The 25,130-nt window shown below is 32.8% G+C and overlaps 1 protein-coding gene across 1 annotated transcript in view; it reads right to left on the bottom strand.

Moving 5' to 3' along the window:
* Positions 1-15,638, bottom strand: part of LOC129807210 (chaoptin) — a 132,121-nt gene extending 116,483 nt beyond the window's left edge. Inside the window, exon 1 of the mRNA XM_055856313.1 lies at positions 14,680-15,638. The gene's annotated coding sequence lies outside the window, so the exon portion shown is untranslated. The remainder of the gene's footprint in view (positions 1-14,679) is intronic.
* Positions 15,639-25,130: the final 9,492 nt, after the last annotated feature.

The raw sequence follows: 25,130 nt of genomic DNA, 5'->3' as shown, positions 1-25,130 counted from the left end.
CCGACCATTACCACGCCCAAGGGCATGACATTTTCTATGTTTTCCATATGTTTATAGCGAGCCGAAAACATTTTTGAGTTTATTAGCTGTTTTCTGTCACTGTAGAATGAATTAGTAAAAAATACTAATACAAAATAAAAGCCAATTTAATAACGAAGAGGCAACCGAAAACCCTAAACTGGCAATCTATACGTAGTTCTGGAGATATCTCGTGAAATATGCACGAAAACAGGGAAAAAATTACACTAAAACCGGTCACATTTTTCAGAGCTAATATCACCCCCTGACCACACCTATAATCCAAATGATAAGAGTTAGAGACTAGAGACTAGAGACTGTCAGAGGATCTCCCCATAAGTCGACCCAAGGATCGTTAACATACCCCTCATTTTCTCCTGAATGTAATGAACTGGTACATAACCGATAACTAATTTTTATCCGAAATTTATTTATATTACTTCTTAGTCGTATTTCGGGCAAGGTTTTAAGTGATCTAGAAATCTGTTTATAGCGGTTGTGAACCGGAAAACATTAAATAATGCGTAATTAATTTTGAGGTATAGCATTTAAGTTACGTGTTCGAGCACTTTATAAAGTCTCGGACGGTTTGACACCCTTTTCGTTTTTAGAGACTACCCAGGCGATTTTGTCCTTATACGAAAATACCGTTGTATCGTTTCTAATAACGGTTGTTCAAGATTTAACGCCAAATGGGCTCTAGAAAGCGCATTCTCAACCGAATGATATTAAATTGGGATCGTTGGAAGGGTCTTCCAATACGTGACAAGTTTGAGCTAATTTAAATAACTAATAACTAACAACCGATAACTAATTTTTATCTGAAATTTATTTATATTATTCCTATGCTATTTTGGGCGATCCTTTGAGTAATTTATAAATCGGTTTAAATCGGTTGATGACCAATAAAAGGTAAATCATGCCACATTACTTTTCAGGTATAGCATCTAGGTCAGGAGCTCGAGCAGTTCGCAAAGTCTGGGACGTGTTGCCACGCCTTTTAATAAAACAATTGAAGATTTCAAATAGAGAAATAGATTAAATGTGTTTATTAAGAGTATGAGAGTAATAATTTTTAGTTACATTATATTTTTAAAATATTTCCTACATATTTCAGAAATTTACCCATTAAAATCTAAATCTACTTTTTACATCCTACTCACTTTGTCCACTTGGCCATATATTTGTTATCAACCTACAAGCCAAACGGTTAAACATTTTGACTTGTGGTTTTTGGTGACCAACATAAATGTATGATTTAGATAAATTACAACTAATTTCTTTGAACATGTGCAATAAGATTATAGTGGAGGCGGTTCTTTGCAGGAACCGCTACACCCAGGCCTCCTTTTGGGCCCATTACACTATGCAACATGATTTTTGGCACACGGATCTCACATGGTACATTTGGTAGAGTCGAGTCTCCTGATCAAGAATCTGTTCTTGGTTTTGCTTCTATACGTCACAATTTTCTTTAATTTTTTGTTTTTGCTGTTTTGTCTCATATTATAAATTATTCCTCCGGTTCTAATGTACAGATCTTAATAAATGGACATCCGTTGGAAAGGTAAGAAGTTGTGCTTCAACATGAAAATAATGTGATATTTATTAAAAAAAATCCTTGGTGGCAGAGAAACAAAATCTAACTAAAATTTCTCAAAAATGGCCTAAGAAAGCAACTTTTGAAAATCAAATAAACTAAACTAAATTAAATATTAAGGTGCTCTCTTCAGCACACAATACATTCCACTTAGGACTACATTTTTGCCATAGAAGGCATCCTGCTTCGATAGCCCTAAATGCCTTTTTTTTAAATTTATTAATTGTGATAATATAAGACAAAACTGCAAAAACAACAAAAAAAGTTATTCAAGAAAATTGTGAAGTGAGAAGAAAAATCAAGAACAGATTCTTAATCAGGAGAGACTCGACTCTACCAAACGTACCATGTGAGTTCCGTGTGCCAAAAAGAAGTTGTCAATTTGTTGCATAGTGTTATCCATGTGCAATAAAGATCACATAATTATAGTCTCCCTCAAAATCACTGAGTAATGCTTTTTGCAGTATCTTACTGTAATATTTCGTAAATTTTTTTCCATTTTCTGTGAAAATTTAATTTGAAAATTCGAAACTAGGCTTAAATTCTTTGAACTGTAACGATTTTTTGTGCAAATAGAGTTCTATTTACTTTTTATCTAAAAAAGATTTGTAAAATGGAAAATCGGTGATGTTAGGATTCTAAAAATATCTATTTGTTTTGTTTTTGGAAAATAAAAAAAGTTCGAAACTGATCAAATACCCTATAGGGAAAGCGCGTTACCTTCAGACGACTTAACCTTCGAACAGTTCATTTTTAACTACTCGAACTCGAACTTCAAGAGAGAGCATTTTCCACATTCCGGATTTTTTTTCAATATGTTTTAAATCAGGGATGAGCAAGAACCGTTTGAAACCGAATAAACATCAAAATAAGTTTGCCCAGGTAGCGTTTTGACCGTTCTTGCACACCTCTGTTTTAAACTAAGTTCGGCCATTATAATATTATATTTTAATAGCTAGTCCAATACCTCATATTTCATAGAAAGGGATATGGGTGAAATCCGTAAGGAACATATTGAAAAAAATTAGTTGTCTAAAGCTTGAGTCGTCCAAAGGTAGCGCGCTTTCCCCTACTTTGAACGCTTTGAAGAGTTAAAAGCTCTTTTATCTTGGAAGAAATTGAGTTTTGATGTTTTCGACATTACCATTTTGTCCTCAGATCCTAAAGTATTAAATTATTTTATTTTTTATTTTATTTTAAGCTAAGTCTGTTGTTTGACTGTTGGTGATTAATTGCATTGAAACTTTGCAATTAGGGTTAAAATAATTGGGCACTAAAGTTATTAGCATGAGCACTTAAGGTTGTTTTAGTTACTTCTCTACTCTGATCAGCTTAGTAACTTTTAAGATCTGTGCAACACTCTTGCTTTCCATGCATCTTGTGTATTACTAGAATTTCACATCACACATTATGATACTTAATTTGAATCGGATGTTCTCTGTAAACGTTGTCTCAACCCCTTTTATCATCCTCCACCCTTTCATCCGCCTTCCGTTCGCTCAGCATGGCATGAAGTTCCTAAAACTTTGTGTAAGGGACTCCTTTAACTAACAATTGAGATATATGGAATTTGAGATGGAGTGTAGTTCCCATGGAAAGGAACTTCCGCGAGAGTACAATGGAATTTGCATGGAAGACGATGGACATGAAGAATGTGTCGAACAGAACAATGTGCTGCAGTACCATTGAATTTGAATATTACCATCGTTTTCCCATACGAAGATATTTTCCCACCATTATTTTCCCATTCAGGGTGGAAAATGGGGAAAATTCGTCAGTTCTAGTCATGCCAAGAGAGAAAAAAAAATAACCATAAAGTGTCAATGGACAAATGCGAAAAGAGGGTAATAAATTTTGTTTCGCAAGAAAAATTCTCTATACAAACTTTTTTTTATCCCTCCTCATGCAGTTATCCCAAAAAAAAAACTTCAGTATCAAACTTTTCTCCGTCACTGAGGAAACTTCCGGGTGTGATTCCGGAAGGGGGCCATGGTTGAAAATCAAAATATTTCGTTGCACAGGAAAATGTTTCACTTGGCAAAATTCCGCTATGCCACGCAATTTATCACAGAGACGAGAGCATATCAGGATTGTTCATTCATGTGTTATTTCATTGCACTCATATTTCCCAGCGTCCTGTCGCCAGGAAAGCTTCAGCTTTTTCCGCCTGAGCTTTTTGCTTCTCTTCGCCTTGTCTCTCTCAGCACCAACCATTTTCAACAGAAATGCATCAATCATCTCCCAAGCACTATGCTTTTATGTCTTCAATCTATTGTCGCTAAATTTTCCACCTTCGTTCAAATGAATTTCATCCCAGCATTCTACCCCCGGATCATAAGTAAACAATTCATAGGGTGGAATAACCACTTCTCGTCGATAACTCGCTTTTCACAAATTATCACTATTCAATTAATTCACAAACATTATTTTCCAAAAGTGCCTTGGACGAAAACTAAACAGAGTAATGCCGCCAACCTATATACAATCCCTCTTAGATCAAGACATTGCCTGGATACAGGGGTCCCAAGTAAAACATATTGACACCCTTATGAATACAGAGGTGCTTTTCTTATTGAAACCATTACAAAAAAGACAACGCGATTGTTGGGTGATAAGGTCTAACAAACAAAAGAAAAAGCAATATTTTTTCTTAAAACATTATTAGGGTAAGTGCATCAAATTTCGGCCAGCTTGCAATATTGGCCACTTTTTTTGTTCCCCAAATTTCCATGAATTTTTAGTTTTTGCATACTATAAAGATTATGCAAAGAGTAAAAGAAAATTGGTTCGACGAATGAGATGATGTTAAAAAGACCTTGGAATAATTCCAGAAGGGCAAGGACTGTAAAAATCAAGGTGGCCGAAATATGCCACCAAATCTATGTTTATATTTTTATTTATTTTAAAATGTATTAAACGATTTTAGAGAAAACAAAGATGATAAACTATCTACAAGGTTTCAAAATATTACATTTCAAACATTAGACTTTGGCGCTTGTATGCAACTATGCCGAAATTTGGCAAACTTACTTTATTATTTGAGGATCTGAAAAACTGTTGTTGCAAAGAACGTAAGAATAAATGAATATATCAAATAAAAGGCTCAAATGTTTTTAGTGCCTTTTGAGACATTAGAATATTTCAAAATTTCAAACTTTGGGCCTCTGTATCTAGGTAAATGTTTAACCTAAAACGGAACATGTAGGGTAAAGTGATATAAGTTAGACATAATGTTACAAGTTGGACATAATATTACAAGTTGGACAAGGATTTTTCTTGATAAATACAGTACTAAATTTTTTTTAAGCACAAGAAACCAAATTATAAAACTAAAGCATTAAAAATATACAAATAAAAATGAAGTACTAAATTTATCAAGAAAAAAAGCCCTGTCCAACTTGTACCATTGTCCAACTTGTACCATGGTCCAACTTGTACCACTTTACCCTACGTTCTAAAAAGGTTTTTACATCAGCTACAACATAAAATGCTAATTTATTGACCAAGAAATTTTTTAACTTTATTAACTCTTTCCGGACCGCAGCATATGCTGCAAGCCAATTTCACCATTTTTTAATCAAAAATATCTAAGGTCAGGAATTAATTGAGGTCCTGCAAAAAATATCTTACATTTGGACATCCTTATAGTTTGTAATCATCCAAAAGAATTGAATTTTTCTCAGTTCTGAATAATTAAAAAACACTGTTTTTCACTGAATATTCATATGCTGCTTTGGGTACTCAGAGTCCCAAAAGAGACGAAAGAGTTAATCTACATGAATAATCGAGAATTTATTTTTTGATTACAGCATTGAAGCCAAGAATATCAAGATATCACATATAGTTCCAAAGCATCACAAATCACTATACATTTTTATTAAAATTTCACCATCGAACGATATATTTTATAACTATTCCTACTTGCTTTTTCATGAAAATCGACGAGGATTGTTCACAAAAATTTAATTTTAAATATAACTTCAATACATAATAAGCATTCAAAAGAAGATTGTGCAAAAAAAATTTTCAAATGTTTCAAACATATGAATTTTAAAAAGTAAAACTCTCACAGATGAATTTGGGATTATTTCCAGTCCATAAGGTTAATGAAAAATAACTATTGGCCAATCAATCCTTATATATATACGCATATTGCTTTTGTTAATTCAATTTAATTAAAAAAAAAGCTTCATGAAAAAATTATTGAGTTAAAAACCCATTCATGGAATGCCTCAAATACGCTGTTTGATGCTATGCACTGATAATTCATTTAACATTATTTTTTTCGATTAATGCTTTTTATCATTTTGCAATAAATATAATTAAATACGTACCGCAATAATACTTATATACACCGATTCATAAATCATTTGAAGCTGTCAAAAAATATACAGAGGTATAACAATATAATTTCGGTGCAATATTCATAAAAGGTTGGAGTTGATTTTAATAAATTCGGAATTATCTGGTGATCAAAGACTATTGAATTTTTTTTTTAAATATGTAATTTGCCGCAATCAAATGCAGTAATTTCCAAGACTTAACAATACTTCGAACTTAAAAAGTCTTTATGATGAAAATGGGTAATTGATGTTTGGTGGAGCGATACAAGTAGAATATAGTTTAAACATTTTATCTATATTTATCTATGTCTATCATTAAGACCACTGCACTGTCATTTACAATTCCTAAACACTTTCGGAAATGAAAAAATATATATTTAAAAAATCATAAGAAACATTACAAAGGGTAAATAAAGTCAAGTTACTCATTCTTTAGGCTCAGAGGAAGTGCTCCCCTGACGAACATAGTACTAGGATAATGAAGGAATATTTAGAACCGGAGTTTTTTGACATGATTTATTTATTTGACTCAGATTGATGTCAGACGAGTCTAAACTTCATGCCTGATATCCATTTATACACCGAAGGAGACTTTAATTCAAGGAAGAATTTCTAGAATCAATCGACGTAATATAGTAAAGAATTATGCCGAAGTAATCATCAAAATGTGAATTGAGGATACAGGGAGTTCCGGCTTAAGTGAAAACGGATTGAAAGAATTTGATATGAATAGCCAACTATTGAGAGTTCATTTATAAAATGATTTTTTCAATTCCCCTAGAAGTATGCAAAATTTTAATAGGCGCTGAAAATAGGCTAAAAATTTACGCTGAAAATTTTTGCATACATCACGGCGTCCCGAGATTTTTTTTTTGAAAGTAGAAACTCCCTGTATGTGTTATCGTATTTATAGTTTTTCTCTAGCGTTGGCTTACGAAGTTCAAATAATGTTAGAGAATCTTGTAGTACTTTATGTTTTAGCTTTCATTTACGCTCTTATTCATCATATTCGGTCAAATAGAATCGGAAATTACCGATTTGAATATCATGAACCGTTGACCCCCCATATTTCCGATTTTGAATATCTTCTCCACTAAAGAATAATTTTAGTAGCAAAATACTTAATTTTATAAGTTTTTCATATAATAAAGTGCTTTTTTTTGGAAAATACAGTCAGTCAGGTCAGTCGTAATCTGATTGAAGAAATAGAAATGGGAGGATGTGAGGTTAGATCGCTGAGTTCTGGTTTTTAAAAGTATAGATTCTTGATTAAATTAAAGCAAGGCCACAGTTAACATATGCAACAACGTACCGCATAAGAAGTCCATAAGAAGAATTTTATCAAAAACCTTTTTTGTCTGCAAGGAGACCGGAAAGAATGTCTCAGTCAGTGACATATTTACCCCTAGTGCAGTTATAAAACACAAGTTTTTCAGGTAATAAAGTGCTCGGAGCTACTATTTCCCATTCTTCCTCCGGAAAATTGTCTATTTAGATTGCCATACGGAGTTTCCTATTGGAGCAATTGGTAACATTTCACAAAAAGACTTTTTGCTTATAAAAAAAAACTAATTATAACGACTAAGCTTTACGTATCACGAACAATAAGACAACAATTCTTTTTACTGAAAATTTGGCAAAACACTAAGAAATGTCAACAAAATCTAATAAATAAAAATCATCTAAGGAACTGTTGTGAGTTCGAGTCCCGCCCGGTGCAAAGATCTGAATGTTTAGAAAAAGACATTTTCACTGTGATATGTATAACGTAATAAAAATGCACCGCCTCGCCCAACAACTCCGGGAGCATGGAAGAAGCATCCACAATGCGGGGAAGGCGCTCCTGGGCGGTCTACAATGGACTTAGCAGATTCTTCGAACACGGGATATGACATTGTAAAATTAATTACTTTGTAATAAATATCTCGATACGATTAATTAATCTAAGGAAAGACTTTCGTGCTTCGCACAAACTCTGGCTTCGAACACATTATTTTTTCTGAGTCTGACCGAATAGCCTTATACAGTGACATGATAACTTATTTTTGATAGTATTGTAATACGAATGATAATAATAATCAACAGTCACATTCTCTTAAGAATGTCCCAATAAATGGTCCATAAATACGAAAAAGTCGTCATCCACTTAATCTAACAGATATAGATTTATCTCGTTACTATCGATTCGATAATATCGAAAAGTCATCATTCCATCCTTGGCTCTAGTTTTACAGAATATACAATTTAATTAATTTCTAATTATTAAAAGTTTAGGGTAAGTGTGCCAAATTCCGGCCAGCTTGCAATTTCGGCCTCATTTTTGTTGTTCCTCAAATTTCCATGAATTTATAGTTTTTTGCATACTCTAGAGATTATACAATGCAAAAAAATATCGCTTCGACGAGCAATATGATCTGAAAAAGGCATTGAAAGAATTCCGGAAATGCAAGGAAGTATGAGAATGAAGGTGGCCGGAATATGCTACCAATCCTATGTCTGCATTTTTATTCAATTTAAAATGTATTAAGAATGATTTTAGAGAAAATAAAGACGGTAAACTGTCTACAAGGTTGCAAGCAACACTTCTTATAAAAATGTAAAAAAATTAATTTGTATTAAAAATATTAAATTTCAAACTTGAGACTTTGACGCTTGCATGCAACCATGCCGAAATTTGGCACACTTACCCTATAGTCCCCTAAATAGTTAAGTACTATATATCTCAAGTTTACAATGCGAATCTCGTAAAATCGAAATCCATGTACGTTAACAGATTTTCTTATCTTTCCTGAGTCTTGAGCTCAAGTTTCATCTTTCCATTTTACTGCTATTAAATTCTTTAACATTCTCTTTTAATGTGACCATATCTTAAAATCTAAACCCTTATTAGTATCCACATTATTATTTTATTAGCTCATTTCTCCAAGTAATGAAAAACAATTCATTGAAGAGATTTAGAAGTGTGATCCGAATGTGAAACTCCAGAACCTTACTCTACTGCAATTGAAGTGTTAGACTTCTTGAGAATCCGTCTTTTTTTTGCCCCATCATCAGCTATGGCATGCAATTAAGTGATTATGGAAATAAATTGGGGAAAACGCTGAGAGTCATTCGGAGGCCAACCAGATGGAAATCGAAACATAATTGGAATTTATATGCGCATACATTTCTAGTGTGTCAGGGTGGAAGCATTAAATGCTATTGGTATCGCAATTCATACACAACTTTTCTGTTATATATTTTCCATGAGAAAAGTATCAACATACATGAAGTGGCGGCACATGAAATAAAATAAAAAAGAATTTGTCGACTCAAAATACAACCGAATGAGTCGCACACACAGCGAATCGAAATGTAGAAAAACACTTTTTTCCGCGTGAATAATAAATTAAATTGGACTTTATTATTTTTACATTGTTATGCTTTTCCTCGGTTTTCCCGGTATCATATCAAATGGCGCTTTTTTCTCGTTCATGAACGATTTTTGCATTTTATTTTGAATACTTTTGCGAGCCTCTGTGTCAGAATTGGGTGCTCTTTTTTTGCCGCAGGATGTGGAGGACAAAACTCAATAAAACTAAGTGGATCATACAGAATTTCCAGTGAAGAGGATGGCATTTTTTTCACCCACGCTGTTTGTCATTTTGTTCTACAGAAGGACTTCTCGAGTACACACGAGATAAATAAATGAATTAGCTTGGAGTTGGATAAAAAAAAATAAAATTAAACCTATTTTCTATGACAGAATTTTCCAGCAAGACCAAAAATGAGCAAAATCGTATGAAAATTTATGGACAATTGTCACAAAACGTAATTTCTCAATGATTACAGGAGAATTGCGAAACTTGAGAGACGCTTTAAGAGTTTCTTTTAGTTTTAATTTTGAAAGCGAACACACTTGCTTTTTAAATAATAAAAATAAATGAATAAAAATTATGTAACCACTATAACCATTATTACAAGCATAACTGTTTGTGACCGTTTTAGTATTCTGCCAAAAGTAACCATTATCAGCTCCTGATTTTTTTTTTAAATTTTTATATATAAAATAATTTTTCTGAACACTGAAGGACAATGGACAGAAATATATCGGAATCGCTTCAATCCTTAGCCAGAAATGAGAACAGAGGGTGAATTCTGAAATTCATGAGTTTCTCACGTGATAAATTCTCAGCTCTTAGATTGCCTTTATGAGTATTTCATGAGTTTTTCATAAAAAATGTCATGTGAAACTGTCACAGTATCCTAGAATAAGTCTTCTCAAGGACTTAGTTCAGACGCTATCAGATCAGCGAATTTATCACGTGATAAACTCATGATCTCGGACTACATACCCAGGCCTATTTTCTAGGTATTGGTGTAAGACGAAAAAATGTCCAAAACCCAAATCAAAAAGGACTTAAAACGGCTTTGCCGATCTTAATGAAATTCGGCTCAAAGTTGATGTATGCCCTGAGCTTTAAATACATATTTTTATATTTTTATTCCGACTGATCGATCTGGTATGTTCGGTAGCTCCCATTCAAACTAGTCGTATTTTAAAGCCATCAAAATAAAAGCTTTTTTGTGTAATGGCAAACCATTGGTATTTTCGAAGTTCTTAGTGTGTCTTGAACATTTCTCCCGATGAATACTTATAGTCCATCACGTCGAATTTTTGAGATATTTTAAAATAAGATTTCTTAAGAAATGAGTAGGGAAAAGCGCGCTAACTTCGGATGCCTCAAGCTTCGAACATTTCATTTTAATCAATGTGTTTTAAATTAATTTAAATTAAATCATATTAATTAATTTTAAATTAATTTAAATTATATTTTAATATCTGGTCCCATACCTTAAATTTCCAGAAAACGTCTTTTAGTGAAATTCATTAAAAAAATGAAATGGGTTGGCCGAAGTTTGAGCCGTACAAAAGTAGCGCGCTTTTTCCTAGAATTATTTTATAAAATTTGTTTTTTCTCAATAACGGTGTATCGTATGTTGCTAGTGTCAAAGAACGATTACTAAAGGAGAAGTCAAGGAACATTTTCTTAGAAGAAATCGTATATCCCTATATATCCATTTTTCTTGTAATTATCCAAATATCCCTTAAATATCCTCGAATGTGCTTTAATTCCATAAAAAGTATTGCATCCTTTTGTCTACATTACAGAAATATTCTTCTTAAAAAAGAAACTTATTATCCAAAGTTTTTGAATAACGGTATCTTTTAGGACCCTGCGGCTTTAAGAGGCTTTAATTTTTCTTTCAAGGAAAATATTTCTACATAGAAGACATTTCTCTATACATACAATTCTATTTTATGAATTTGAACGATGTTCAAGGATTTAGGAGGAAGATCTGAATTGAAATGAAGCGATAAAATGAAGAAATGAAGAGATAGATATGGATATTGTATAAAAGTAGTTTTGTAAAAAAAATGGTCACATTTCATAAATATGTTTTATACTCTAGTGCTTTTTCTATTAGTTTTGGGTATAGATCTCATTCATGGCGAAAGGTTGGACCATTTTTCCCATTGTCCTTTCATAAAAAATCAGTACGTTAAATTAAAAAAAAAAAACTCAAAATTTGAATGTTTCATAGACACTAAATTTTTGGAAATGATATTTTGGACCTTAATTATTCTATGAAAGTGTTTTAATTATTTGTTATATTGAAAAAAACGGTAAAAGGCCTAGATCAGCTTACAGAGGTGTGATTCTTGCATTCCAAGTTAGTATTGTGGTAAACTCGAATAAAAATTGAATAAAAATAATGAAAATTTGGTTAGATAAATAGATATTTTAATAGATGAGAAATATACACAAAAGTTTCAGATTCTTTTAAAATTTCAAAGTGCAATATCTCAAGAACTAAGGTACCATTATGGATTTTTTTTTGTTTACTTGACGTAATATACAACATGAAACTGAAATGATCGAAAAATCTTAGTTAGATTTCTATATAAATTGAAAAAAAAAAACTATATTAAAATGCAATATCTTGAAAATAATAATATCGCATTTCAAGTTATTTTTAATTGCCTGCAAAATTTTTAAAAATTCGATTTTTTTAAATTGTGGTACTGCTGAAAATAAAGTACCATCTACGTTTTTTTTTTGTAAAGTTAGCTATTAAAATTGCTCTACAAAGTGAATCTAGACTGATCGAGAAGGCTTGATCAGCTTACAAGAAGAACTAAAAAGTGAGTTTTTACACTTTTTGTTTTTAAATGTCCCAAATAGTGAAAATTTTCTAAAATACTTCTACATTTTCGTGATTTTCGTCATCAGAAATACTCCAAACATATATCGTGTATCAGAACGATTGAAGAAAGTCAACCAAAATGTTGATTAGAAAATGTTTGATTATGTAAGAATCGTAACCTATAGAAGAATCACAACCAATGTTCCTAAATGTATTTTTGCCACTGCACATTGACCGATATTTAAATTTATACACCAACCGTTAAAAGGCCACCATTAAAATAAACCGTCAAAGGCATTGTGACTGATTCACAATGAAAACAATTGAGAAGAAATTTATATCGAAAGTTTATTTGCATTCGAAATGAACTTTTTTAATAGCTGAAACTTTGATTTACATATAAATGTATGATATATTTTGCCATATTTTGGATTTCTGGCACAATGTTAAAGAATTATGATGATATTAAATCTTTGTAGCCCAACTGTACTATTTTATTTGGGCTCGAATCGATACAAAATATGATAACAATAGGGGTGGCTAAGCTTGGATGCTATACCTTAAAAAGAGCATTTACCGTTTAGCAGGTCTATAACCCATTCATAAATCACTCAAAATATTACCCAAAATAGTTTAGGAGTAATATAATAGATTTTTGGATAAACCTGATAACGTTTTGGAACCGTTTCAAAATTTACTTTTTCGGTTGAGAAAGTAATTCCGTTTATAGGAATGATTCGACAGTATTTTAAAATCTTGAAGAAATTATCCGCCTAGGCAACCCTTCTAAAACATATCAGAAAATGAAAAAAAAATTGCTCAACACGTTTTCAATTAACCTCAAAAACATGGTTTTGGAGGTTATTGGGAGGAATGTAAGGGGCATGTTAACGATTGTTGGGTAGACTTATGACGGGGTTAGTCAAAGTTTCCAAGTCGTTATCTCTAACCGTTTGGCCTTTAGCGTTAGCGACAGCCGGACAGACGGATGGACAAACAACGTGACATAATTTTTCAGAAATTATCTCAGACCCGAAAATATTTTTAGAAAAATAGGTCCTATAGGGGATTGTAGGTTGAAATTTGGGATAGGGAGTGGTCAAAATTTCACATATAGATAGGGCTAGATTGTTATAAATACGACTTTTTGCCTATTTCTAAATCAAGCTGATCCTTACAATTATTGTATTTAGAGCCATGATAATTTTATCTATCCAAATTACATCACGTTAAAACCTAGTTTCCATTAGAAATATGCGAAAAAAATCGTATAACAATATAGCCCCACAGCTCAAAGTAGCCCCACCTCCCCCTACTGCTCTCTAAATGGAGTTCGAGTAGTAAAATAAATACCTTCAAATTGACAGATTCAAATTGATTTGAACTGAGTCAAATAAAAATCAATGATAATATGTTTTATATGTAAGTAAGAGTTCAGATTTGATCAGCACTAAATATAAAGCTACTTATTGCTCTTGTACGGATTTGAGGATTAGGCCAGAGATGGTTTACCGTAATATCGATCAAAATAATTTTAAAATAAATTTCTCAATCAATTTTTCCGGTAATACAATTTCCGGTTTTGAAGTAAATTGCTTTTACTACTATAGAACGAAATGCCAAAATCCCACCAAAAAGAAAAAAAAATTAACTAAAATTACCCCAAATGTGTAGGATTACTAAATACGAAAAGAGCCAACATTCCGAATGAATTGAAGTTTTAAACCGCTTTTCGGCTAATGGCCTCTACACACTAGAGAAATTTATGTCCATATTAAAGCAAATTCCGTACGCTTGTGTGGGAAAAACACTTCAATATGGACATAAATTTCTCTAGTGTGTAGAGGCCATAACTCTAATGTCTATATATTCTCTTGAAGATAGTAAAAATATAATATTTTTTGAGAAATTAATAAAGAGATTTTCTAAATTTCTTTATAATGGTTGAAGTGTCATATTTTCTTAATTATAATATTATTATTTTTAATGATCCTGCAAATACTTCTTTTGGTTTTGTGTATTCAATGAATTCTGCGCGTTCTTAGATTCTTTCGCATATTTTATGAAAAAATATTTGTTTTTATAAAGATTTAAATTTTTAAACTTGAAAAATACCAAGAAGCTTTTTTTAAATTTAACTTCTGCGCGAATTAAAAAGTAGCCCAATATTAAAAAAGCCGAATTAGCCAGAGTCTACTGTACAAATCAAAATTTCATATCTTAATGGTTGATTTTGATTTTTCACTGACCAAGTGTTCTTTCCATTTTTAATAGATTTTGTACATTTTCATATGCCCTAGACCTAGACAGACTCACAGCTTTAGCCGAGAAACGGCTTAATGGGAAACTGATGGGAATAGTCTAATCAGTATTTTGACTATAATTACGTTAAGCCGTCTCTCGACTTAAACCGTATTTGTCTCTAGCACATTACTTTCTAAAATTTTTTCTTGACTAATGTATCACCTCACTTAATTTCAGTCATTCGAAATAAACATTTCCAAAAAAAAGTAATTGTTAATTATTTACCGTGACTCCAGCAGAAATCCGATTCAATTCAATTGGCGTAGTCAAAAAACGTTGTGATCGATGATACTTTGGTAATTCCCTCAATCCGATTGATACTTAGGGCGATATGCCATTTTGTCTGATTTCTATCAACATCACTCTGCACATTATTCACTTTGTCGCAATTTACACCTATTTTTCCACTCTGTAACCTTTATGTGTAATTTTTCACGTGTGTCACAAATCAAAAACAACCATCCAGCGAACGATGACAAAGAATCCAAGTCATTTTTCACTTTCATTTGCCCCAAGAAAATACATAGTTGCTCCCCAACCAATCCATAAGTGAGACACTAATGTAAATCATCACTTTACACAAAGGTATTCAAGTGGATTTTTACTGCTATACACCACATTTTTTGTCTCAATCCTTTTTTTTTATTATTTTTCACAAGGTATAGTTCTTTTTTTTGTCCTGAAGTAGCAGGGGTAGGTCATTTGGACAACGTCCCTTCCTGGATTCCAATGGTCACACTTTATGTAATGTCCAATATTTCAATGCCTCACGCTCATTTATAATTCACATGAGTTATTTTACATTAATTCTGTGTTTGCCTTTCGTTGACACTGATGATGGGGTTCTTATTCGGAAAAGCATCGAAAAAAAAAATTAAGGATGGACTGATAGGTTCAGGTAGGGGCCCTAATCAAACGTACAATACGCAGGGACTAATTTATTATTTAAATTCTTTTTGGAGCAATCTTCATCATTACCAAAGCTTAGCGCACCCGCGGTATATTATTTATATACATAAAATTGTTTAGGCCTTATGAAGGGCTAAAGGAAGCAAGAAGAGGGTAAGAGAGGGTAGGAAAAAAGTTGGAAATGATATTGTAGTTTCTTCAGGTACGTAACGCACTGTTTTATTTTCAACCGTTGACTCAATGACTTTTAGGTTGGTAGAACGTTTGGGGTTCCCAACGGAAGAAACGTGACGCGTATCCGTTCAATTTTACCGACTATAGAAACTGCTTCATACGAAGCACTGCACTGCCCTTAACAGACTGATTTGACGATGCCGACAACCAGAAGAGGTCTGACTGTTGCGGTGTTAGGGGAAGCTTTTGCGCAAGCTCCAAAGCTCAATATTTCCCCAAAAAAGCAGCAGACGGTTTTCGCATGGGGAACCTTTTAGATACATTGAGTGGCCGAAGGTAGTACGAAAGTTCTACCTTTAGCATTTCTCCCCCTAAAATCCAAAAGGCATCGTGGGGCAATATCCCCATTGAGAAAACTTGCCAACCCCTTCCGCAACCCGATGTTTTGACTTACAGTGGGGCAATTGCATTTGGGAAACACCAGCGACCCAACGGAAGTGGGTATTTTGAGTGAAGTGTGAAATTATTTCCCATTGTATTCTCAATATACTTGCCAAGAGACCACTAGGACACCCACGAGAAAGCACCCAGTGAACTTAACCACTGATGAGCCCTATCTCTGTGGCTTTTGGGTAGAGGATAACAAAAATCTCCCATATACTTTTGATGACCCAACAAATGTTCTATGAGGATTTTCCCACGAGGGTTTCTTGTTTATTGAAGGGTAGATTTAGTTACAGAAATCTATACTGGGACAGATACTGTGGCAATTCGAGCAAACAGCAACTTCTAATATCTGTAAGTTCGAAAGTTCAACAGTTACATGGAAGAAGACAGAAAATCCAACTTTGGAACACCCACTCGTTGAATTATTGCGTACTTTGCAATAATTGGATAATACGCCTATTACAGTAATAAAATTAAATTAGATAATTCCATAGCAGATTGACCAGACTAATTTAAAACTCATAGAAAAAAGGGATCTTTAAGTTCACTGAGAAAAAAGAGGTGGTTCGATTAACTTTTTTTCCACATAATTTTAACACTTTATAGGTGTAAAAACATACCAATATATTTTTTTATGTTAATTTTACACCTTTTTTAAGGGTGAAATTAACATGAAAAAGGGTAACTTTTACCCTTTATACACCTAAAAAGCATAATATTTACTCCGATTTCGGATCAATACTGCAGGGCAAAATAAACATTTCCGGAATGTTATTTTAACTTTTTCGGATTTCTCTCAGTGTTAAATTGAATTGAAGTTTATCTGGGAAAATTCTATTCAAAACAGAAATAAAATCTAAGAAATAGATGATATTACCATCTGCTTACAACTCTTATTGTAGTAGTTCTCTATTACAAAAATAGACCATTTTTGTCTGTTATGGCTCCGGCATACTTTTTAGATCGAGAAAATTCCATGAAATCAAAATTCACATCCCTTTCTTTCTCACACGTTTTGCATAAGTCTGACTTATTCTTTTGCACTCCAAATTTGATTGAACTAAATTCAAATTGGATTGATGTTTAAATGAAGAAGAAGAGTTCGAAAGAGTGGGATAGACATATGAAAAACGTGTGAGAAAGAAAGGGATGTGAATTTCGACTTCATGAAATTTTCCTGATCTAAAAGTTGTGCTGGGAGCCATAAAAAATAAATTTTATACACCTCAATAGTCTCAAGTAGGCTGGTCATCTGGTGCGCAATAATGAAGATCACTCAGTCAGGAAGGTCGATAAGGGCAAACTCTGTGCTTCTATGAGACTTATGGCGATCCAGTTTCAAGTGGATCAACGGCGTAGACTATGCTCATTAATATAAGGAATTAGAAATAAGTCACGTGTAACAGACAGTGGCAATTAGTCTTCAGAAATTGTTTGTAGCTTCTGAAGTTTAGTTAGGAAAAATCGATTTTGGTTTATAATAGCTCTGGCACACCTTTTAGATCGGGTAAATTTCATATAATCGAAATTGACATCTCTTTCTTTCTCAAATGTTTTACATCTCACTCAAAATTCGGTGAAACTAAATTTAATTTGGTGTGATGTTGAAAAAAAGAAGAAGAGTCCAAAACAGTGAGATGGACATATGCAAAACATCTGAGAACGAAAGGGATATGAATTTCGACTATACGAAGTTTTCCTGATCTAAAAGGTGTGCCAGAGCCATAAAAAATGTATAGGTCCGTAAATAAAATCAATTTTGTTAATTTAGTTAATTCTTAAAAAATACCAGTTGAATCTTCTATTGTTGATAGTTGATTTTTCTCTTCTCTAAAATCGTTTTATGAAATCGATCTCTAAAATCTCTAAAATTTCATGAAATCTAAATTCACATACCATTTTTTTCTCAGACGTTTTGCTTAATGTATGTTTCATTTTTTCGAACTCTAAATTCGGTTGAACTAATTTGAATTTGCTCTGATATTCAAAAGAAGAAGAAGAAGGGTGAGAAAAGAATGGGACAGACATGTACAAAACTTACAAGGAAGCAAAAGCTATAAATTTCGATTACGTGAAATTTTCCTGATCTAAAAGGCTTGCTGAAGCCATTAATAATGACTCCACCACACGTTTTAGATCAGGAAAATTTCATGAAATCAAAATTCAGATCGCTTTCTCATACGTTTAGCATGCGTATGTCTATATCATTCTTTCACACTCTAATCCGTTTGGCTAAATTGAATTTGTTGTGACGTTTAAAAGAAGAAGAGGAGTGCAAATGAATAAGATAGACATTCGCAAAACACGTGAGAAAGAAAGAAATTCGAATTTCAACTTCATGCAATTTTCCTGATCTAATTATATGTGGCGCAGCCATGACTAAGCGAGATTTTGTACTAAAAAAAATTGTTTTTTTCCTGACCAAAATTGATTATTTCTGACCAAAAACAAAATAAAAACTTTACCGACAAAAATTAATTTTTACTTCTAAAATTATTGTTTTTACTGACTAATTTCTATAAACTTACTGACCAAATTAAATTTCTACTGCCCGTTTTGAATTAATAACTAATGATTTTAATTTTTATTATGAAAATTTAAAATTTTACTAACCAAACTGGATGTTTTTATCAAAATACTACGCATTCTGCTGTAGTTTAGTATAATTGCTTTATATTCTGATTGGATTAAGATAAGTTGGGGAGACTAATGCAAAATTAGTCAGCAAATGAATTTTTTCATAACATATAATTCACAAAAAAAATGTTAGTATCATGTTCAGGGGCCTCTCGACATTTCATTTTTCCATACGTTTTTGCATAGAGCCACTGAAGAGTATTGGCAAGTTTTATTCCTAAAGATAATTGACTTATCAGTTCAATATATTACGAAATCGTGCATTAATAAAAGCTATCTAGAAATACATATTTCATAATACTCGCCGAAATAATACAAGAACTACGAGCAAATTTGTTTAAGTCGCAGTGCAATATCTGCAAAATTTTTACAAGGAAAACTGAAAAATATCTTCACTTTTTATTAGCCTTGATGGGCCCCTGATCATGTTTATAAATATTTTAAAAAATAGGAAGGGAGATGTTTACTTCGATAAAATTAGACTTTTCTCAATATTCCTTTTAAGGCAAACTATAACATCCCAATATCTAATACCATGCGTGACTAATTTTGCCCCAGTCTCCCCTATTATTTAAGATCTGGCATTTCTATGAAAGTCCCACTCTCCAGTAGGGGAATTCTATAATAATATGACAATGTCATACGACAAATTTTCGTTGGTATATTCAGGAATAGGATGACCTTAAAGGTCGATGAGTAACGAATGACCATTACAAGCAACTTTACAAACTTTTTAATTATAGATATAAGTCACATCATCGAATAGTTTTTACCAAATTTATTATATAAAATATAATGAATTTGTCATATGACAATGTCACCTGTAACAGAATTCCATTGCAGGATAACGTTACCAACATGATCTTTTTAAACATATTTAGAGTTAGGGTGTTAAAACGATTAAAATAAATACCACCCGATAAAGTTTTAATTACACCTATCAGGATTTACTGACAACTGATGCCTTTTGAATTTTAAATAAATATTACGAGTATAAATTGTAACAGATCCTAAGCAAATCACTCGTATTATTTCAATCGTTTATGGTGATAGGAAGGATCTTTTGTATTGAGAAATTTAAAACATTGTCTGTTAAACTCTTAACCAAATAGCAGAATTTGTAAATCATTGATTGTATAAAGTGCGGAAAGGTGGAACAAGTGAATTTCCAATGCCTTTCACCTTCGTGGTGACACATAGCAAGTAAAAGAGGATTAATGCACAGTGAATGATTAAATGAAATTACATCGAAATGTCACAATCAATCAAAAGCTCGAGATGCCTCGGATGACTTTTCCATCCTCTTGAGACTAAATCCCACATTGAGCTTGAACAGAGAGAATATCAGACGAGAGAGGTACCCATGAAGTGCCCGAAATTGACCAATTGGGTGGTGACTCCCCAATTGGTGCTTCTCCATTAGAATTGCAAATTTGCCGTATTCGCAACGACTGAAGCTCATCCCAGAGCGGAATATGCATATTCCTTCCGGGAATATTCAAACTGGATCTTTGTCCGTCACACGATGATGAAGGCATCATATGATTTGCCTCACAATACATCCAAGGCGATCGATACTTTGAGGCACTGCGTGTTTGCTTAAATTTTATTAATTCCACGTCCCTTTGCTGGCGCGAAAACTTTTAGTTTTTGCGTGATGTGCTGGGCCTTTGATCCCTTCATCGTCATTGAGCTAAGCGAATTTCTCATAAGAGGATTACAAGGAGATGCAGAAGAGAGGTTTTCCCTTCAAAAAAGGGATAAACAAATAATTACACAGAGGTCAGGAGGAGCCAAGGGAAAAGCAGGAAAAAGCGAAGCAAAAAAAAAGGACACAAACGCTCAAAAAGGAGGGAAATCAAACATCGAAATGTCTTCACTAATTTTATTTTATATGTCTCTCCTAGTGAAATCTGACTCCGACATCGAGTAGATGTGTCTTTTCTTAGACACAGGAAGATCTACCACCGGTCTTCTCACCTTTCCTGTCCGAATATAGACCCCCGGAGACAAAAGTTCCTCGGCCTAATTCAATATTTATGGGATTCTTGAATAAAATATTTCTGCTCAGTGATTTTCATTCTCTGATTGTTCTTTCAATAGCACAAGTCTAGTGACTAGAATATTCTCACCTGTTTGTATCTACCTAATATTTACCTGTATTCTATATAATGGCTATGAATTGCCACGCAATAGTGGGTAATTCTTCAAAGCATTGCAAAAAAATCCATGAATTTTATTGTTTTAACTCGAATAATCCCGAGTTCATTTGATACAGTTTCGCTTTTAAAATTAAAAAAATAAAATGGGATTTTTTAAAAACTTTCCGTCCTCAATACGGATCTTCCGTACAATTTACAATTTTTGGGAATTAAATAATGTCCTCAATTATTTTCTTGATGTTATAATTTTTCCTATCTTGATGTGTCATTCTATGTCGTTTTTTCTGTACCGCACGGTACAGATACAGCGTGGGTCGAAATATCAGAAGATAATCCAAATTCCTTCAATATGAAAAGATAGACTGTCACGGATGAACACCAGAAAACCCTTGGGAAGACCTGAAAAACGAGCAAAAACCGCAAGATACAAAATACCCGACCCAAAGAAAAGCTAGTTTAAGTTTATGTTCCAGCAAAATTATCGTGGATGTCAAGTAAATAATTGTAAGGTGATAAAAGATTGGACATGGATAGCGCTTTTAGTTTAAGTAAATAAACTATCTAGAAAACAATTAACGGGAAGTGGAAGCTCTTACGAGAAATGTTTACGACAAAGAACTTTTTGGAATTTAGGAAGATGCGATATTGAAAGAGAAAGTCCTTGATGCTTGTTGTAATGAATTTTCTTAGTACTTCTTCAGGGAAATTTTTAAACAATTTTTTTTCACATGAACAAAATTTATTGAAGGAAATGTAGATCTACCACTGAGTATAGTTAAACATTAACAGCGTAATGAAAAAATTGTAGAGGAGAGTGGGGCTATTTCAATCATGCATAAATTGAAAATTTTATAATTTTCAAATAACAAAATATTAATTGGATTTAATCGATTTTAAGATATAGCTCATAAACGGTTCAAAATCCCAAAAAATTATACGATTTAAAAAATTCACAATTCGAGTACAAGTAACAAATTTTTACAACAATTAAACACATTTTTCATCATAGATATTTCATTTTTCATTTCATTTATTGATAAACAGTAGGGGATGCCCTGTTATACAAGAAAAGTATACATAAAAAAAAACAAAAACAAAATACAAATGAATAACAGAAATTAAAAATATAAAAAAACAAAAGGAAAAACAGATGTTAGATACTCCCAATCAATGACACAAAACGATTTAAAAGCTCCCGCTTACGAGTTTGTGGGAGTTCATTCCAAAACATGATTCCCCCAACGAATAAAGAGCAACGCAAGATGCGACCCACCGATCTCGGAATGAGTAGACACGAAGACCTTTCGGACGGCCCGCGCTCAATCAACCCTGCAAGATATTCCGGTCGACCTGTCCATAACAGGCGACTGATAAACTCAACAGCCCGAGACTGAAGGTGGTCCAGTAGATATCCTTGTAAAATTGCCTATAACGTCTAGATTTAAAAAGAATCAAACAAGGAATATAGAAAATAAAAAAAAAAATATTTTCTTGAAGGGAGACATAATTTTGAGGAATATCCCGAGATCCCGCAAAACCGGGGCTCCGTAAATCGTAAGCGAGTACCGAGTTTTAGGATTGCAGTACTCCATAATCCTAGAATTCTGGACCCATTCAATACCTTAATCGCGGGATTAATTCCGGTCCTATAAATAATCATTATCGCGAGATTTAAAAATCTCGGGATCTAGTGTTGAATACCGTAATTCGAACCAAAGTATTTTAGAAAAGTCATACATTAGGGATTGTAAAATAAAATATTGAAAATTCAATTACGAGACCGATATTCGAAAAAGTGACTTAATAGTTGCTGATCCAAAAAATTTCAATTAATTACAATCGGGTCCTGGTCAAGATTCTGAACATCAAAATCCCGAAAAGGCCAACATCCCAAAAGCTAAAAACCACGCTAAACTCTGGAAAGAGCCAAAATCCCAAATTCTTAAATGTATCACAGCTATTCCCACAATTTCACCTTCATTTCTTAGAAGTAAAAGGAAATTTTCTGTGTTTTAGGAAATTATTATACACATTGGCATTCAAATAATTTCGTCCCTTTCAGGATTTTGACAATTCGGAGATTTTGGCTTTTTGGGATTTTGATTTTTCAGAACTTTACTTGTTCAGGATTTCGACCTACTGGTTCCGTTCAGTAATAAACCTTTCGAAGAGACAAAGCCAAGCCAAACCAATACGAAAATCTAAAAAAAAAGCCTAAGTTCACATACTCGCCGCTTTAGCAGTGATTGTTCTGCTATTTCGAATTTTGGTATTATTCACATTTCAATCGTCAACAATGTCAACAACAGTGTGTATAAGTTTGCTGCAAAAAGTGAATTTTTGTGTAGTTCTGTGGAATTCCAGGACGACAGAACGTTTTAATTGCAATTTCATTCAAAGAAATGTCCTTTTCATGAACTCAAGGTAAAGTGCCCTCGAGTCGACCGGTTCCTCGATTTGACGGGTGGTCAATATTTGAATGTTTGATGGTGAATTTCCATAAAATTGTCACTGATTCTTATTTATTTATAGAATAATTGACCTATTAATGTTAGATCATATGCTAAATATTAGTGCAAATATAAATAAATTGAATAAATAACTCTACCGGTCGAATTGAAGAACCGGTCGACTTGAGGGCACTTTTACTTAATTTTCTAAAACTTTTCAGTTTAAATTTTCGAATTTCTAACGGGTTTTTATGTAATTTTTCTTTGTTATATCTTCGAATCGGTAAAAGCAAAACCTCAACCCGACAGAGCTCTCAAATCGGGAAGATTATTACTGAACGAAAGGATTCAGGATTTTGGCTTTCGGTAATTTGGCTTATCGTAATATTGGCCTTAGACATTTTATCTGGCACCGATTTCTTAAGATTCTTAGATGTCAACAAAAGTTTAACGGATATTGTAAGTCAACTTTAATTTGTAAATTGATTTTGAAGATCCTGTTCAATTCAAATTGTACTGAAAACTGCGTGTCAAAGATTTATCGTTAAGTTTCATTCAACAAAGGCTGCAAAACATCCCAAAATTGACCAATAAATGTTTTTCTTTTTATAAATGTTCAGTAGGAGACCTCTGTACAGTTGGAAAGTATATCCTCAAAAGTTCTATGGTACACCGACTTTCGTTCACTTTCAAATAGTCGACCAACACTTTCAACATCCCGGAATTGCATGTTTCCATGTTCAATTCACTTTGCAATTGAGAATGAATAAATCGCTTCATTTCCGTTCTTTTCCGAGCAATCAATCAATTGCAATGCACTTGTCCTGATTTTTATCGTCATCTAGCAATTCTATAAAGTGTACCACCATCCGGCGGAATTGCAACACACAGTAGAATTGAAGGAAAAGTCTGTAGAAGACATTTAGTAGATGTTTTACTTCACATTATATACTTATCTGCAATATTATTCCAAAATTGATTACATTTGTTCTGTTACAGCAGTAACAGCTGCTGCTGAGAAACAGTGCAACAAACATATTATTTCCCAAGTGTCGTGGTAAATTATTTTACAGAAATTGTCACATTTGTTTCCTCCATTGTAATGTTTTGAACATTTTCTAAACTAAGTGTTGATGGTTAACCTACAGCTGCAATTATTCTATTATAATTTGTAATAAAATTAAATCATTCTCTACAATAATATTTGAATAAATGTCAGATCGATATTTGCATTATATTTGTGTCAATAGAGTAATTTAGGAGGAAATCAATGGTAATTGGTGTACACACGAAGTGCCCGACTTAAAGACTGTAACGTACAATTTGACCAGAAATACAGTCTTCTTGCAACCACTAAAATAATGATTATTTTGACAAAAATAAAATAGACAGTGTTTTTGAACTTTCATTTTCTTTCATGTTTGAACTACAAATTGATATTTTTATCGTCCGTCAACCTAATAATATATTTACTTAGAGCACAGGACATTTTATTTTTGTTTTGTAAACTGCTTTTGAAATCCAGCAGTATGTTCTACATTATGATTTCTGCATAAGCTAGTAGAATAGCTATATGTTCAATGACAAGGGAATATTCAACATATGTCGAAGCTTTTATTAATGTACTAGAGGAAATTTGGAATTATCAGAACAAGATTTATTTGACTGGGATGAAATAATGAGAATTTATAGTGTTCAAATCATTAAGAGAACAATTCAATCCTTACAGATTGAAGTTTATATCTGTGCTCGTACAAATATCTTAATCATCTGTTGTTAATGGAATTTAATTAAAACAATCAGAATTAGGGTACTATTATGGGGTAATTTGGCATAAGATCTAAACTGGAATTTTGAGATTTTCTCACTTCTAGATTCTGAAAAAAATCACGAAGTT

The sequence above is a fragment of the Phlebotomus papatasi genome, chromosome 3, assembly GCF_024763615.1.
Source record: "Phlebotomus papatasi isolate M1 chromosome 3, Ppap_2.1, whole genome shotgun sequence".
NCBI classification, from domain to species: Eukaryota; Metazoa; Arthropoda; class Insecta; order Diptera; family Psychodidae; genus Phlebotomus; species Phlebotomus papatasi.
This window is presented reverse-complemented; position numbering and strand designations above follow the sequence as displayed.